The sequence below is a fragment of the Barbus barbus genome (genome assembly GCF_936440315.1).
Source record: "Barbus barbus genome assembly, chromosome: 18".
Taxonomy (NCBI): domain Eukaryota; kingdom Metazoa; phylum Chordata; class Actinopteri; order Cypriniformes; family Cyprinidae; genus Barbus; species Barbus barbus.
In genome coordinates, this window is record NC_136746.1 from 20,401,201 (window position 1) to 20,420,018 (window position 18,818).

An 18,818-nucleotide genomic window follows, 5' to 3' on the forward strand; every position below is an offset into this window, starting at 1 on the left:
GCGTGGCAGCAGGCCACATGGTGCCTGAGGCAGAGTGGCACTCTAAGAGGCCCACAGCTGCCAGAGCCCATACCAACCCCCCGAACACCCCCGGCTACAACGGCAGAGAAAACAACGGTTCCATGGAGAGCAAGGATTAAGAAAACATACACAGAAGACCTTTGAAGTAGGGCGAGTGCTTGCCGATGGGCAGCTATATGAAAAGAGAGGGAAATTTTGGGGAGCTCAGTGTGGAACAGAAGAAAAACACAAAAGACAGTGATGAGTCGAAAAAGTTACGTGCTCACGGCATGTGGCCCCCAGACGTGCTGCCGTCAAATTCAAAAACTCCGCTATTTGCTTTAATCAACTCGGCTGAATCAGGAGCCATCATCACTTTCTCGAAAATTCACAACAGAGACATTTTACTCTTTGACTCACTAACAAAATGTGCATACCATTCTCTTAGCAAATAAATGCTGAATTATAAAGATTTTTGATTATGCATCATCAGCTAAACACAAAAGAAGAAATTTTGTAGAATCAAGCAACTGTTTTTGTTCATTAAATGAAAGTCACTGGACTCCAGAATTTCTTTTTTGTTCGTAGAAAAAGGAAAGACGTACATGTTTAGAATGACAGAAAGGTGTGTTCTTTAAGTACTGTAAAAATTAACAACAAAAGTTAATTTCTTAAGTTTATAAGAGAATTTAACAATTTTAACATAAAAAACAAATAAAATACTAATTAGCCCACTTAGGCCTGTCTATCTCTAATGGTCTCAGCTGCCACAAGGTGCCCAAGAAACCCAGTTTCAACTGGAATATGCGTTATGGTTTCCCTATATGAATGTGAAATATATGACAAGTTCTCTTGCGTTTGTGAAGGTTGTGGCCTTGGTATGTGTAATGAACTCTATTAGAGATGATGGATGTGTTGTTTTCGCAGTATGTTCGTATTTTCCTCACTCAGATCGGCCGTTTTAATTGCCTGCAGTGTGTTGTGCACAGGGAAATAAACGGAAATATCTGGATGTGGCTGGTTCTGCGTAGATGTCGCAGCTGTTTCCAGTTGATCATAATTTGTTCAGCGTTTTGAGTAAGGCCCTGCAAGTTCACAATCCACCAAAATATTTGTTGACTTTTTGTTTTCAGAGTAAATATAACTTCTTGTAAAGAAGACTATTTTGTTTTTGGAAGGCTCTTATTCATGTGCCTGTTGCTCTTTTGCTGATGTCCACATGTGTTTGCAGAGTTCGTTTCCCTCTGTAGTTTTAATTGTTCTCAGTTGTGAAATGGTGAACAGGTGGAATAAATGCTTTACATAAACACCAGCTCATTTTAGTTTGACTTATGGAAGAAAAGATGGTTTAAGACTGTCAGGCTCCCTAAGAGCCCTAATCAAAACACATCAGAGTGCACTCCTACATAAACATACTCTCTCCTCCATCCCAATCTGGTTCTCTCATTTTCTATCTATATCTATCTACATCTATTTATCTATCTATCTCTCTATAATATCTATCTATATCTATATCCATCCATCCATTAACTAAACTGAGGCCCTGTTTACACTAGTGCGTTTTCGTTTTTAAAACGCATAACTTTTGCTACGGTATCGTTTACACTACTCCGGCGTTTTCAACGTTGAAAATGGAGACTTTTGAAAACGCTGCAGACCCGGACCAAAACGGAGACTTTTGAAAACGATAGCATGGCTGCCCACATTTGCTCTGCGTATCCTTGACGACCGTGTAAACAATAACATCATGCTCGTTATTGTACCCATAGATACGTACGGGTAGATTCCCCATTCGACCGCTCCAAGCACGCAGACGCGTCCGCCATCTAAATAATAGGGAATCTACCTATACATATCTATGGTTGTACCTGCATAAATGGTCATGTGATATGCGTTTTTGGTTGTATAGTGTAAACGGAGATCGTTTCTGAAACGCAGCGGAAACGCCAGTGTAAACGTTGATCGTTTTCATTCTAAAACGCCGTTTTAAAACGAAAACACACTAGTGTAAACGGGGCCTGAGAATGCCTTTCAATTCTGAAAAACTTATGACATCTAATTTAAATGGAAGTACCGTAGCAAATAGAATGCCCAATTTGAATTCAAATGTAGGAAAGAATCAAAATAAGGTTTTGTAAGGCCTTACAGGGATGATAGGTACAGTAGACATGTTTTTAATTACAATACAGTAAATTCCTCTTCCTTTCACTCCAATTTCCAGTTAAAATTCTAAATAATTTATTAAAAGTGAGTATTTTCTTTAATTCTGAATTCTGAACAGCCTTGTCATATCTATTGTTTCAGAGAGAGAGAGAGAGAAAAAATGCATGGCCATGCAAATTAGAAAATGGTGGCAAGCTGTTAACTTCTCTGCTGAGGGAAGGGGGTTTCCAAAATCCTTGTGTTTATAGAATCAATGCCTTCAAGCAGCAAGCAATCATTACTTTTACTTATTTATTTAGGGGTTTATTTTGAAGAGCATTGTTCAGATATGACGACCTTGAACAGACACTTGTGTATGACTGTGTTTGGCTGAATGATTTACCTCACTCTTGAGAACAGTTTACACCAACATGATGTGAGAAGAGTGGCCAATGAAAGATAAAAACCGCCATTGCGTTCCAAACCCAGTCCTTAACATCTAAAGTTCCAGCTAAGATTAGCAATGTTTTTGCTAGCGTCTGAGCATGAGTTTAACGCCTGCTGCTTCTAATTAAGGATCATGTTCCCATACGGAAAGTGAAAAGGACAGACCAGAATCTGGAGTAAACCAGTCGAGACACATGCACCCAGGATCAGAAGAATGAGTTTGACATGGGCACCAAACCATGAGACAGTGGCTCATGAAACGTTAACATTCACATTACAAACTAATACATGCCTTCCAAACCACAGGGCAGCTGTGCTTGACCTGAAGAACGGTCACTTTCTCTGAACTAGAAATTTAGAATTACATCACTTGCTCACCCGTGGATCCTCTGCAGTGAATGGGTGCCGTCAGAATGAGCTCAAACTGCTAATAAAAAAACATCACAATAATCCAAGTTATTCACACGACTCCAGTTGAACAACTAATGTCTTAAGCAAAAACCTGCATGTTTGTAAGAAACAAATCCATCAAGACTTCATTAAGACGTTTTTTTACTTTAAACTGCTGCTTCTGGCCCATTATCCATAATAAAGCTTCTTCCTCTTAGAACCATTCTTTGTTTTCGCTTGCAAGCGGTGCTTGATCTGTGCATATTTCTCGACTGATTCAGACAAGATGACTTTCATTAGAGAAAGCATTAATATGAATAGAGGACTTTTTTAGCTGAAAGGTTTGATGTTAAAAACATCTTGATGGATTTCATTTATTGTAAACATGCAGCTTCTTGCTTCACAAGACATTAACTGATGGACGCCTTTGACGTTCTTCCGAGCAGATGCAGTCACTCTTAACACACCTCACATTACTGGAAAGCCTGATAAGAATCTTTAGAACCACCAAGATATTACCTAGTATTGTCAGAAGAGGAGAAATCGGCCCAAAATCAGCCCGATTATCTTATGGTGTGTAACCAGCATTAGATGTAAATTCTCAGCAAATTTTCATTTTTGGGTGAACTATTCTGTGTGCACAGATAAATAATTTTTAATAAACAATGCAATATTCCATAAGAAATAAGTAAAGATTTGTCAATTTTGATTCCATGGACTGACTTTGGAAGCACTAAAATAAAATATAAAAACAATCTCGAAAAAAAAAAAAAAAAAAATTACCTTTTAATAATTTGACAAAGACAAAGAGTATGTATATGCATAGTGAAATTTAATAAATCATCAATATATTTTCTCTATTTCTGTATGTGCATTTCCCAGTTTGCCATATTTTACAGTAATCAAATGCAAACCTGCAGCTAAACAGGAGCTGTATATGTGGCTGCTCTCTCTCTCTCAGTTTTGCCTGATAGGGGAGATACGTTTCCACAGAGCATCACTAAGGAGTGATGGCTTACTAGCTGAACTCTTAGTTTTATAGGATCTCAGATGTTCCAAATGTGTTTCAGATGTGATTCGGTCTTGATCGGAGTCCGTCACTATCACTCTCTCTCCGGTTTACAGAGGAAGGCTGATTTTGTTCCGACAGTCTTAGACCTCGGGTATTATTTTCACTTTTTGGAGACACTTTGATGAGGGTTGTCAATTGTCTTAAGACTACAGTACATACAACTGTCTAGCTTGGCTTTATGCTTCCTGTCTGCAGTTTAGCAGAGATATAAATCCCATTTAGATCTGCTAGAAAAGCCAAGGGCTTTCTCTGCATTAGGTTGTCCGTTTTTTTTTTAGCATGGTTCATATATAAAATGTAACCAAATTTTTAATGAGCAAAACAGCTTTAACTCTTATAGTCTGTTTTGTTTTAACAGTAGTTGAGAATGTTGCTAAATCACATTTTTAAAAGCTTGGTTGCTCATACAAATATAACTTCTGCTTTCAAAGGCCAAAGTAATCTCTGACTACAACATATAAAGTGTGAGATTCCACAGTGTCAGTTGCAAGTATTCCTAATTCCCTGGATTTAAAGGATCTTAGGAAGACCTCTTCCACCAGCACTCTCCAAACATCCACAGCGTTTATATGAACTCCGAGGACTCCATGAAAAATGTGTCGGTTCCTCTCATGAATCGTGCGGCCGAAATGAGCGGGAACAGTCTGGCTGATGTAAACACGCTGAGGACAAGAGAGCTCATCAGCAGCGGTAGCAGTGCCGTTGTTTTAAATATCGTTGACGCATGTTATTACATGGCCAAGCTGTTGCAGCAGACGTCTTCTGAACAGTAGCCAGGCAACGTTATACTTCAACATCTCACTTTTCTTCTCATTCCCTCCATTTGATAGTTTTGTTCTAAAAGAAATGCGTTTATACTTTAATTTTGCAGCATAATAAAAATGTGTTGACATCAAGACTGGACTTTTTGTCACACGGTTCATATATCACTATTCCCAAATGACATTAGCAAATAGAAAATCTGTATAGCTCAAAACTTCAGTTTTTTTCCCCCCATTCCTGGTGAAAAAACAAAATCTTACAGGGTTAGTTCACCCAAAAATGAAAATTCTGTCATTAATTACTCACCATCATGTTGTTCCAAACCCGTAAGACCATTTTCGGAACACAAACTGAAATCTTTTTGATGGAATCTGAGAGCTCTCAGAACTATCCCTTTAAACCAGCCTAAGCTGGTTTGCTGGTCTCCCAGATTTTGATGGGTTTGGGCAATTTCCCATTGGGTCACTCATCTAAAACAGCTAAAGGCCAACTTGGCAAGGCAAGGAGCCCATCTTAAACCACCTAAGATCATCCTCATCCAGCTTGTTGAGAAGTTACCTTCAGGTGTCTTGTTTCCAAATCCTGTTCTTGGAGAGTTTATTTCCAACTCTGATTCAACGCAAAATCATCAAGTGTTCCTGAAGGTTTAATTAACTAACTAGTTCAGATGTGTTTGATTAGCTTTGGTGCTGAACTTTGCAGGAAGGTAGATCTCCAGGAACAGGACTGGCAACCCCTGACCTATAGCATTATTTTTCTTACATCCAGACCAAATGCCTCATGTCAAGCTGCTGCTCACGCAACACAAAAATGACTCCTTACACTTCCAGGCCTCCACTGAAGAATCAGATAAGAGTTATCAGCAAATTTGTCTCAAACACAGAAACACGGTAAAGACGCGATTGAGCATGCAAAGTGGCAGTTTCCATGCATGCTCCCAACATGGGTTGGTTGAATTAGGGTTCAGCTGAAGTCAAGCTAGGTGGCAGAATTACACCTCAACATATGTCTAGCACTTTGTGTTTCGAGACGGAGGCAGCTGAAATATCACTCCATCTCCAATGGCCTGGAAGCAATTAAAATATGGCTATTTTTTAATTTTGCAATTACCGTGATTGTATTTTTCTAAAGCCGCGAAATTGCAATTACCTAGAACAACACCGCAACGGTCGCAGCAGAGTTATGTACTTTCTTTTTCCCTCTCCCCCACCTCCTCTGAAGCAGTCAAGCACATTGTTTCCTCGCTCGCTGCCAAGAAAATGAGGAACATTTGTGGACAGAAACATAATGCTATAGAAGTCCGAGCGGTAAAGCCAAGCAGAATATCCATCTTAACAGATTAATTTACATGCATACGTTCCCCTTCACACTAGTGCTTTATGGAAATGAAAACAGCAACAATCATCCCTCTGGTCAGATGAGAAACTCGCCGGCGACAGAATCTCAATTCATTTACACACACCGGCTCACAGTGTACATAAACAACATCACTCTTTCTAATGTTCTTTCCACTTGGAGCTTGGTAAACCTCGTCTTTGGTGTGCTTGCTAAACTTGCTCCTTGGTTACATATGATTTATGCCTCTTCAGGTCCAAAGTGACCAAGTCTAAGATTTAAAGCATTTACAAGCGTCTAACTGTGTACTCACATCTGGGCAAGATCTTGTCATCTTCAAGATATTCTTTTTATTTAAACTAAATTTCTCTCTGATGCACTAGAAAGAGTGGACCACACCACTGTACACAATACAATACATTTTTTCAAACCTGGATCATGAACTCTCAAAAGGGTGAACTAACTTGAACCTGAATGATTACTATACATGGTCTTTATCATGGTACAGTGTAGCTATTTGCCATCATATTGTTCATCATTCTCAACTTTCAAAAAAAGTAGTCTTTAAAGTAATCAATAATTTGCTGTTTATAAGTCACATGACCTTTGATTTTCCTGGGGTCGCACTTGAAGGGCAGCAAAAACCCCGCTAGTGTGTTTTTTTCTATACATGATGACTTTTATTCTGCATCTCTGATAATCAAACAGCGGTTACTTGATCAACTTTATCTAACTTAGTTTTAAAGAAATTAAAGAAAATATTTAAAATATTTAATCAATAAAATAAGAAAAAGTAGTTTTGGACAATTTTCCATTGTGGTGCAGAGATACGATCCTCCATCTCTGTGCAAATCTCCTGCTCACTTTTCCTGAGAACAGATAGTTCATGTCCAAAGTTAATGTATACTGAGCACTCCAGCTCACATTCATCCATCTAAACACACAGGACATTAATATAGGGACGAGTAGCCCCGGTTATGAACCAGATGGCCTCCGTCTGTCCCACACCTCTGGATGGATGACCAGCAGTCGAGACTTTCTCTCACACTTCACACATCTCAGGTCTAATGGCTAATGGTAGTTATTTGGTCTGAAGTGGACACATTTAGCCTCAACGTGCTTTCACACACTCCCACAGACTCCAGCTCCTTATGGCAATTTCTTATCAAATTTCCCGCCAGGCACTTCAAACGTTTTGTATATTTTTAGTGGAGCGAAGGAGTCGCCGCCTTCAGGTTCAAAGTTCAGGGTCAGACTGCTTTATTTATGTTTAGACGACATTCTCGTTCTAACGTAATGAATTTGTCAGGCTACATCATGAGCTTTGCGGTGAACTACTCAAAGGGCCCAAAACAACTATATCACCTCTAGCAGTCTTACATAACCAGATTCATCGTTTTGGTTCCAAAACCCAAAAGGATCTTCACTATTTTGGCAGAAACCACAGAATCTACGGATAACACCGCTGGCTTCTCCCGTCAGGGGAAAGCCCAGAGCCTGGGGAATTGGCCCAGAGTATCAAGGTTAGAATGAGTCACCGTGTGAAGGAGGCAAATGGAGGGCCTCCCTGCTTGGCTGTCATGATGGGGAGATGGAAAAGAAGAATCTGAGAGCTGAGCCATGGCCTGTCAGATCCCGTTCAGGAATGGTCGTGATGGGTTCACCCAGAGTGCCATGGCAAGATCATTTGCTTCAGCTTCACTTTTCTGTTCCTTTACCAGGCAAAAACAAAATGGTGTGATTCACATACAATGCCTTTTTATTCCACAGTGTCTCCAAAAACATGGTTACGAACTCAAATTCAAAAAATGTTGTAATGTTGTCTGGGAGAAAGACATCTCAAAGGCTTATATCTCATAAGACAAATCACTCATAGAAAAATTTAACTGAAAAATATACACACTACTGCTCAAAAATTCATGATCGATTTTTGAAAAAAAAAAATACAGTTAAACAGTAACATTGTGAAATATTATTACAATTTCAAGTAACCGTTTTCTATTTTAATTTATTTGAACATTTCGGTAATGGAAAGGATGAATTTTCAGCAGCCATTACTCCAATCTTCAGTGTCACATGATCCTTCAGAAATCATATGCTGATTTGGTGCTTAAGCAACTTTTTATTATTATCAGTGTTGAAAACTGTTGTGTCCTCAACCTAGAATTAAATAAGATGGCCTTTGTAGGACATACTTGCTAGCAAGGAGCAGTTATTTTAACTTTTAAAAATCATTTAACACTCATTACCCCATTTACAACATCTTTCTAATGAATTCTACAACTTTTAAAATCACCATTGCCTGCAATTGATCACCACATCTTAGAAAGAATGTGCAGCTGCAGCCATTTATCAAACAAATGTGGGCAATATGTACCAATGAAGGCTACACCTCATGCATCCTCCATATTCCTGTGAAAGACGTTGGTATTTGAAGTGTGCAATTGGTCCGTCCTACACGCGTTTCTTACATAAGACAAGGATTAATTTCTCAAGCGCAATTAAGTTTCTTTCACACGATCATTTCAAGGTCAACAAATTTTTCGACTAAGAACAAGTCATACGGTCAACACATGCATTCGTATAAATACAACAGATTATACATTAAAAACATTTTATTAAAACAAATTCAAAAAGGTATGACATGAAGCATATACATGTATGGATAGTGTCCAGATAACTTGTTTGACCTACGCTGCCATTCAATTAAGTTTAACCCAACGATCAAAGCATTTCGTACTCTCATTTGTGGATGAATTTCAGTCCCAAGAACTATCAAGTGTTTGCTATTATTTGTGTTCAAATCAAAACACAAAGGAAACCTACAATTAAATTTGAAAGGAGAACAAAGCCTGTTTTTAAGGACAGAACGAGCTCTGCTTGGTAGGAGGTCATATTCTGATGACCCGATTGCTCAAGATCCAAGCAAGAACCTTCTAAAGGGTAAAGAACAATCAGTAACTGACTTAAAGGAAAGTGAGATACAACTTGTATGAGGCACTCCAGATGATGAACTGCTCATGGGACAGATGGGCAGAGGTTGAGGACACTGTAAACAGATGCTACGTGAATGCGGCTCCAGCTTTAAGAGTTGGAAAACCCTCACAAGCAACTCAAATAACTGAAGGCTTTCGGTACGCTGAGGATTGTCCAACTGGCAAAGGAAGAAAAGACAGAACAAATATGGAGGAAAAGAGAGCATGTGTGTATGATACAGATGTGATTTGTTAGGTCCTGCCTTTGTCTGCGTGTTAATAGGAGGAAACGGACACGTTCATTAGGGTTCTGACCCTTGGAGGGTATGACCAGTCTTACTGTTTAGTTTTTGCTAGTGACACTTGTTTGAGGTACTAACTCAAAGGCAAATGGTGTCAGTGTGAATGCACCTTGGTGTGGTCTGCAGCTGGTGACCTCCCAGTCTCCGCATCAGGGAGGCGGAAGAAATCAAACAACACCGCATCAGGCGCAACACAGCTGCCTGTGCAAGCATCTGTGTGTGGGGGGGAAGAGTTTTCCATTTCATTATGACTTTATTTTTCATCAGAATCTCAACATCTGCTGTGTAATAAGTAATGGAATTTTTAATCTGAAATAGAAAGGAGAAACTAAGCAAAAGCATAAATCATGGAATTGAAAGAGGTAGAAGAATGATTACAAATTGATTCAATATAAGATGTGCATTATTAAATTGAAGTGGGTGTGAAAAATATTTTTACTTCATTTTACAGATGTTTTGTTTAAGAGCAATTTACTGTATCATTCAAATACTTGTGGACAGCAAAAAGAAAGTTGAAAGCAGTGTCTTTTACTCAAATGCAGCCTTGATCGGCATATACAGTAAAAACTGTAATACTGTGAAATATTGCTATTTAAAATAGGCCTAACTTTACTATTTTTATATATTGTAAAAGGCTATTTATTCCCTTGATGCAAAGTTGAATTTTAAGCAGCCATAAAGCTTTGTTTCCAGTATCATGTCATCCTTTAGAAATCATTCTAATATGTGGATTTTGCACATAAGAAATATTTCTTCTTATTATCAATTTTGTGTTTGTGGTCATGGTCGTGTTGCATAATAGTTTTGTGGAAACTGACACATTTTGTTATTCATTCTCTGATGAAGAGAAAGTTCAAAGGAACAGCATTTGTTTGAAATATAAATCTTTTGTAACATTAGAAATGTTTTACTGTCACTTTTGATTAATTAAATGCAGCCTCTTTGAATGAAAATTAAATAAATAAAAACCTTACTGAACCCATACTTTTGAATGGCAGTGTACAATTCATTATTAAAAAAATATCTTGCTAAGGGACTAAATAAATAAACAAAGAAACAAACAAAGTAAATCTCAATTTTCTACAAAACTTGCAAAACTTGTTTCTACCTCAGATTAACAAAACAGGCAATTGTGAAAAACTTTATTGGATAAATAAAGTATTAAAACTAAATGTAAAAATTAGACCTTTAAAAACTGTAAAAGTCACATTGTGACAAATCACAGTAAATTGAAAAGGTAACAATTATCAGAAATAAATACAAAAATAAAACTGTTAAAAATTGCTAAATTTTTAAAACACTTTTCAGGTGAAACTGAGATTTATTCACATTGTGAGATGTAACTCACAAAAACAATATATAAATAAAGCAAGTAATTGTACCAAAGTTTAAAATAAGTAGTCACAGTGCGAGATATAAGTCACAATTACCTTTATATTTGTTCCTTTTCAAGATTCAAGATTTTTATTTGTCACATACACATTTATACAGGGTATAACCAGCAGTGAAATGTAGGTGATGCAAACACAGGCTTTACACGTACCTAACACCTATTACTACTGAATTTAAAAAGAAATTATGTAAATAAATAGGTTGTGAAGTAAAACCCTTTTGCTTCTGCTTTTTTCAACTTATAATATTCCCTCCTCTTTTTGTTCTCGCTCTCTCTCTCTTATCGTTCATCAAACGAACTGCGACAACAAGAACTGGTGCACTCTCTCTGAACTGGGTCTCAATCAGAGAGCGGCTGAACCAAACATAAACTACGCCATCGTTGTCAAAGGTCAACTTTCAACCCCACATTACCGTCTCAAAATGGCCGACCTCTGCCTGGCCTCTTTACCTTTAATCACAACCGCAGAGAAAACCATTACACGACTCTCGGCTCCGAAATATCTCTAATACGTCTGTAATTGTGTGAAACCGTTCAAACAGACCAATAGGTTCGTGAAAGAATGGAATGCGGTGTATTTTCATCATTTGCTCAATTTTGCCTCCGACTCTTGCGGTCGTGCGAGCCTTAATGCGCAACAATCTCTCTTTCTTAAGTCTATTTTGGGATAGATTTGAAATGGAGGGCCATATATCAGTGTAAGGTAGCAATGATTATTTGGCAGTGACTCCCGCTGTCTGTGTGTAGGGTGTTTAGCCCCCCTGCAGGACCCTACGACTCCCAAACATATTTCAAAGGGATTTACAGACTCGATAACAACCCTCTGTCATGTTACACTGAAAAACAAATACCAAAAGTGACTCAAAAGGCTCGCGAATGCTGTTGTTTTAACGGTGCATTCCACCTCTGTGTTTTCAGAACAAACATCTTTACAGGTTCAAGCTATTTAGGTGGGGGAAAAGGAAAACACATTATATGCTTTCAGCCGGGTTTGTTCAAATGCCATTTTGTTGAGTTGTATTACCAAGTTCACAGAAAATCTGAGTGCTTCAGAAGGACTTTCCAGAACTTTGGCCCCCACCAAAGGCAAACAGTCCAAATTGATCCCGTTGTTCCTTAAACAAGTGTGATTTATCATTTTAAATGTTTCCATTTTTCGAGCAGGTTGCCCTTGTGGATGCCTCGGTCGCCTTGGCCACGGCAGTGATGACATGTCACATCTTTGCTCATCACTCGAAGAAAAGCAATAGCTCCAGAAATGCAGGAAGGAAACATTGAGTGTGTGTGAGATGTCTGAGCTGTAAAACGCCTCTGCAGTGGGCCAGAAGGACCATCTGCATCAGATCAAAGCCAGATCCTGTGTGTTCTTCTCCACTGTTTCCCTAAACCTGGCACACATACACACCAACCACAAGACGGACACAGGCACTTTTTGAACCCATGCAGTGGGGATTGGATAACAGAGATGCGTGTTTGTAGGGACACCGGAAAAGAGGATAAAGCAGAAGAGGACTGGAGTGGTAAACTATGCCTGCGGTCGGAGATTTACAAGAGAGACTCAGTAAGCAGGTGTGTGCTTCAACCAAAGGATGGATGGTCTGTTTCTCGACCGTTTACAGCATATTTTCACAAGCGAGACGGGCTTTGATTAAGAAGGGCTGCACGCTCCACCAAACAGAGCTGTGTAATGTCCGGCTTTATCAAACAAAGAGCTTCCTCACTATTCTGTATTTGGACATCTCTATCAGTTAGCAGAGCACTCACTAACCAACATCATAGCCAAAACAAAAAAAACAAAAAACAGAAAGTAGGTGAAAGTTAAGAAAGAAAGGCTGCTGTAATTGGTGTAATGTAAAAGAGTGTTATCTTTTAAATTAACCAAATTAGAATTAAAAAATAATAATTAAATAAGAATAAACTTTCATCTTTCAGCATTTAGGCCCAAAACTACAAAATGATGATGCCAAATGACTCAAAGACTCTGTGTTAATCAAATAATATTTTTTTGAACAGGTTAATATACAAGAACCTTCCAAAAATACCAATTCGCTGCTAAAATATATATATTATAATATATTATAATGCTATAAATTACTGGAACTAATTTCCCTATTAATTTTCTCCTAAGGACTTTTATCTTCAACAAAGAGTTATGAACCAAACCAGCCAAATCTGAGATGAATCATAACATTACAAATTTTGATTTGAAGCAAAAACATATGAAAAAGACAAAGGTACCAGATGTCTTTTATGAAATAAACTACAATCTCATGAAGCACTCTGACTGATAAAGACAGTACAATAAGTGATAACACTTAAGTGACCAATTCTCACTATTAACTTGGAAGGTCTATTATTAACATATTAGCTGTTTATTAGTACTAAATTAGTAACAAATATTCTGCATGACCATATTCTACACCTCTAATCTTAACACAATACCTAAATTTTACAACTACCTTTCAAACTATTAGTAAGCAGCAAATCAGAAGTTTGAGGCGTAGTTTGTATGTTAATGGTTTGTTAATAGTAAGAATTGGACCTTAAAATAAAGTGTGACCAAAAAGTAATTAATTAATGATTATAATTCACTTTAATGATTATATTTATTTTCTATTAGGCTGAAAAAATATTTTTATATATATATATATATATATATATATATATATATATATATATATATATATATATATATATATATATATATATATATATATATATATATATATATATATATATATATATATATATATATATATATATATATATATATATATATATAAAGAAACAGCTGATATAGTATTTTGACATGCTACACTGCTACTTGTTGGCAAAAGTGAAGTCAGGCTACTGAAAAATGTAGTCTATTTACTAAGTTTATAGTACAGCTCCTATTAGTCATTGACTCTCCAACTCTGCCACACATACACAAAAACTCCTAGGTGATGCAGAAGCAGAAACTAAAAGAGGTTGTATAAACACATTTTTTTACTCACAACAGTGAGCTTTTCAGTTTAATTAACTTTCCACCACACTAGGCTGAGACCAACTGAAACTAAGATCTGCTCTGATAATTTCAGGGTGGCAACCACAAGGGTGAGCAGATAAAGATCTATCCACTGCTTTTCAGAGTACATTTCACAGACTGCCGGGTGGGATTTCTTTTCATTGAGAAGAAGCAAGCATGAATCCATGACTAATCATAAAATTTATTTAAACTGCAGCAGTAATAATGTGAAAGCAGGTTATGAAGAAACGGCAGACGCCAGAGTTGTTCATGGTACATTTTTATCCAGTTTAGATTAAAGGTACGGTTCACCACCCACCCACTGCAGGAATGATTGTGCAATGTATGAGTTGTAGTTAATGGCCACAGGGAGACCCCACAGAATTGATATGCTTTAAAAATACTTCATTCTGCATCTTTGACACTGTGCCCTTTAGGGGGCAGTGATGTAAAATATCATTTAAACATTTCTCTCGCTGTAGGGTCCTTTTGAAATCTTTTCCCCTTCATCTTTTAAATAAAACCCAGACAAGCAAAACTTTGATGCTGCAGCTCAATTTTTTTCATATCCCATGATTCTGTCAAGCAGAGAAGAGGAAAGCAAAGAATTAATTCACTGCAATTCAATTCCTGGTTCATGATACTGTTTCTACATAGTCATGTCTATATGCAATCAGGACAGAGCAAAGCATGATGGGTAAAGACTTATGTCAGTTCCCTGTCAGCTCCTTCTGAGAATCTTGGTGTAATGGCCAAAATGAGGTTCACACAGTTCATTTGCTCTTTTATTCTCATTCAAAATTTGTAAGTTTCATGAAAAAGCAATATTTTAAACAAAAAGAAAAATCACATTTTTGTAAAACCCTACGTCTGGATCATATTCAGAACGATAATCAAAACATTGATGGAATGGAATAGATTGCTTCTATCAACACATCCAAAGCTTGCACTGTCCTATACTTCCTGGATCGACATTTACTGTAATTCAGTAACGTTAGGCAGTCTTGATTTGTATGCCGTTTAATGCTTTTTGATCATGTTATTTTACACGATCAATTGTTTCTGCTTCGTTTCAGACATTCAATACTCTTTCAGAAGATGCGTAATAGCGTCTCCTATACACCAGTGACAACACCAAAAGCCAGGAAATTATCAGTGGTGAGGAAAGAGTTAAATACCATTTTCTACTATTAAAAACTATAACATTTTTCATGTTTCATTCAGGTCCTCTCATAGAAGAACAATAAAAACTAAATATTTATTCCAACCCATTCTAATGAGAAACAGTTTTATTTTTACGAGGTGGCAAATTCATATGAATTTAAATCATGTGATTTGTAAGGAAACATGGGTTTTTTTTAGAAAGAGAGAAAAAACATGAGCATGAAGATCCACAGCTAAACCCACTTAACCAATTTGCCAAAACGTAAAATTGTTACAGATTTTCATGATAGTGTGTGGTATATTTTTTTTATTATATTATAATTACAGCGTAATGAAAACATTATTGAGCAAAAAAAGTAAAACTTTGGAAGATATGCAGTTTCACTGACACTTTGAAACTCCTTTATTGATATAAAAAGATAGTTTTAATAAAATAAAAACACTTAATTTAATATACTGATACTTTGTTAAAAATTTGACGAAGGCATCTGCTAATAGCAAAAAAAAAAATAATAATAATAATGTAGATTTTTTTTTTTTTTCATTGTTCATTTAACATTTGATACTGATTAAGAGGATAAAAAAAATGAGAACCAATGGCTTTTACCCAGTCAAACAGAATCCACCTCCGTCCTGCACGAACGTAAATTCTGGAACGAATTATCTGCTGCCCAATAATCTACTTCCAACTATCCTTTCCGTTATAAAGCTACTAAGCTATGTGCTGAACAAGCTCTGTGGTTTTATACTGTTTCTATGTCTCCGGTTGACCAACACATCAGCGTAACACCTGTACAACAGCTCTGAATAAACAGTCCCAAAATGGTTGTTTTAGACTTTGCACCATTAAAGCATGTACTTAATTCCTCTAAAAGTTTGGCAAGCAGAATGACACGGAACGTGAATGAGCATTTGTCAGGGTTAAATGCACAGGTCCGGCTCCAAAGAAAACAAATGCACAGCAAGGTGAATCTACTCACAGCATTATTGAGGAGGGGAAATATCCGTGTCTGCATATTTCACCTCAGAAATCCTCTGAGCCTGGGCGTCTACCCAAAAATCTCGACATGGCACAAACTAACTCTACACAGGGGTCGGGCACTGACACGACCATCCGTCCATCATAAGAGCTTAAATCTGTTATTTAATATATCCATTCTGAGTTAGTGTAGTCATTCTCGACCAAATCTTAAATATGAAGACTAATATCAATTTAAAAAAGGTTTTCCGGAATATGGTAACTGAGCCCTTATATGCAAATACAATAAAACCCAATGGAATGGATCCGATCCAGGCTTTCCAAAGGAAAATCCTTTAATGAAATTCTGAGGTAAGCTGTACTGCACTACATCATACTGTCAATTACATAATTTAACCACAGAAACCACCACCAACATTGTATTTGCTCCATCAAAAGGTCGTTGAACAAATACTGTTTTCTTTGAAAAAGTGACTCAATGGTTAGAAGTCAGGGATAAAAATAAATGGTGTGGTCACATGCAATCAATTAGGTCTCATAAAAGGCAGTGATAGGTGCTCAGGGCCTGTCGAAGGCCATGGGGTTAAAAGAAGCAAAACACAACAGGAAAACCCCAAATCTTGTGGCCTGCCAGCGGTAGGACAGGATTATGGAAGGTTTGGTTACTCTTTGGCTCGTCTTTCCCATTTCATCAACTAACCTTGTCAATTCTCTCTCTTCTACTTGATCTCACACTTTCCATTGGAATTTCCATTTGCTAATCTGACACATTACTACTGAGTTCCCCAGGCTTGACCGCCAGTACTTTTCCCCGCCTCATCTTGAGCGAAACCCTTGCAGATGTAGTTCGTGCCACACTTTCAATCACTGGAATGCCAAGTAACTGAGCATACTGTATACGCTGGATGAATAAATATGTACCGCTCAGTCTGAGCTGTTTTCTGTGTATTTGTAATGTTTCAGCTGCAGTTTTGTGAAGCTGACAGGGAGAGTGCTCTCTGAGGAGGTGGTCGGTGTTAAACAGGAAATGCTAGTGCATGGCAGCTGTATTTGACATGGATGAATCACAGAACTGTGTAGAGGAAAGGGGTTACTTCTGTTTGTCCAGCTCTACTCGCTGTTATGAAATATTTCATTACTGGTATGATATTTGTATATGTAGGTTGACTTCATGTATGTAAGCGCCTGACATCTTGGCAAATTTAAAAGTGCTGGCTAATGCTAAACGTAAATTCAGTAAGATTGTTATTCACGTCGGCGCTAATGATGTTCGACTTCGCCAGTCGGAGATCACTAAAAATAATGTTAAAGAGCTGTGTGAACATGCAAGTACGATGTCAGACACTGTAACATGCTCTGGCCCCCTCCCTGCTTACCGTGGCGATGAGATTCATAGCAGACTGTCGTCACTCAATGGCTGGATGTCTAAGTGATGCCCGCATAATAACAGACTTTGTAGACAATTGGACAAGTTTTTGGGGCAGACCTGACCTATTGAAAAGAGATGGTGTTCATCCCTCCTGGGGTGGTGCCGCTCTTCTCTCTAGAAATATGGCACATAGTCTTAGAGTTCGTACTTGACTAACTGGGGCCCAGGCCAGGAAGCAGACAGACTGGCTAAACCGACCGTCTGCTAGCCGACTCGCGTCACAGAAGTCAGTTAATTCTCAGCACATAGAGACTCCTTCACCTAGATATCACACTATAGAGACTGTGTCTGTTCCCCGAACTAGAAAATACAGAAAACATCCAAACCAAATTAAGAGTAACAAATTAATTGATGTTCTTCAACAAATAAAAAATGTTTACAATACAGAGAAACAATTGATAAAGCTTGGCTTACTGAATATCAGGTCCCTTTCTACAAAAGCACTTTTTGTAAATTATTTGATCAATGATAATCTAGATTTGCTCTGTTTGACAGAAACATGGCTAAAACCAGATGAATACATTACTTTAAATGAGTCCACCCCCCAAGATTACCAAGAGCCACGTCTGAAAGGTAAAGGGGGAGGTGTTGCTACAATTTATAGCAATATTCTCAGTATTTCTCGGAGGGCAGGCTTTAAGTATAACTCGTTTGAAGTCATGGTGCTGCGTATAACATTATCTATTCTAGAGAAACACATGTTAGTGATAAATCCCATGTGATGTTTATACTGGCTACTGTATACAGGCCACCAAGGCACCACACAGACTTTATTAAAGAATTTGCTGATTTTCTATCTGAGTTAGTACTGGCTGCAGATAAAGTCTTAATTGTTGGCGATTTTAATATCCATGTCGATAATGAAAAAGATGCATTAGGATCAGCATTCATAGACATTCTGAACTCTATTGGGGTTAGACAACACGTTTCAGGACCTACTCATTGTCGAAATCATACTCTAGATTTAATACTGTCACATGGAATTGATGTTAGTGGTGTTGAAATTCTGCAGCAAAGCGATGATATCGCAGATCATTATCTAGTCTTGTGTAAACTCCATATAGCTAAAACTGTAAATTCTCCTCCTTGTTACAAGTATGGTAGAACCATCACCTCTACCACAAAAGACTGCTTTGTAAGTAATCTTCCTGATTTATCTAAATTCCTCAGCATATCCAACAGCGCAGAAAAACTTGATGTAACAAACTATGGACTCTCTCTTTTCTAGCACTTTAGATACAGTTGCTCCTTTACGCTTAAGGAAGATCAAAGAAAACAGTCAGACTCCGTGGTATAATGAGCACACTCGCACCTTAAAAAGAGCAGTCCGGAAAATGGAGCGCAGATGGAGGAAAACAAAACTAGAGGCATTTCGTATAGCCTGGCGGGAAAATACCCTATCCTACAGAAAAGCATTAAAA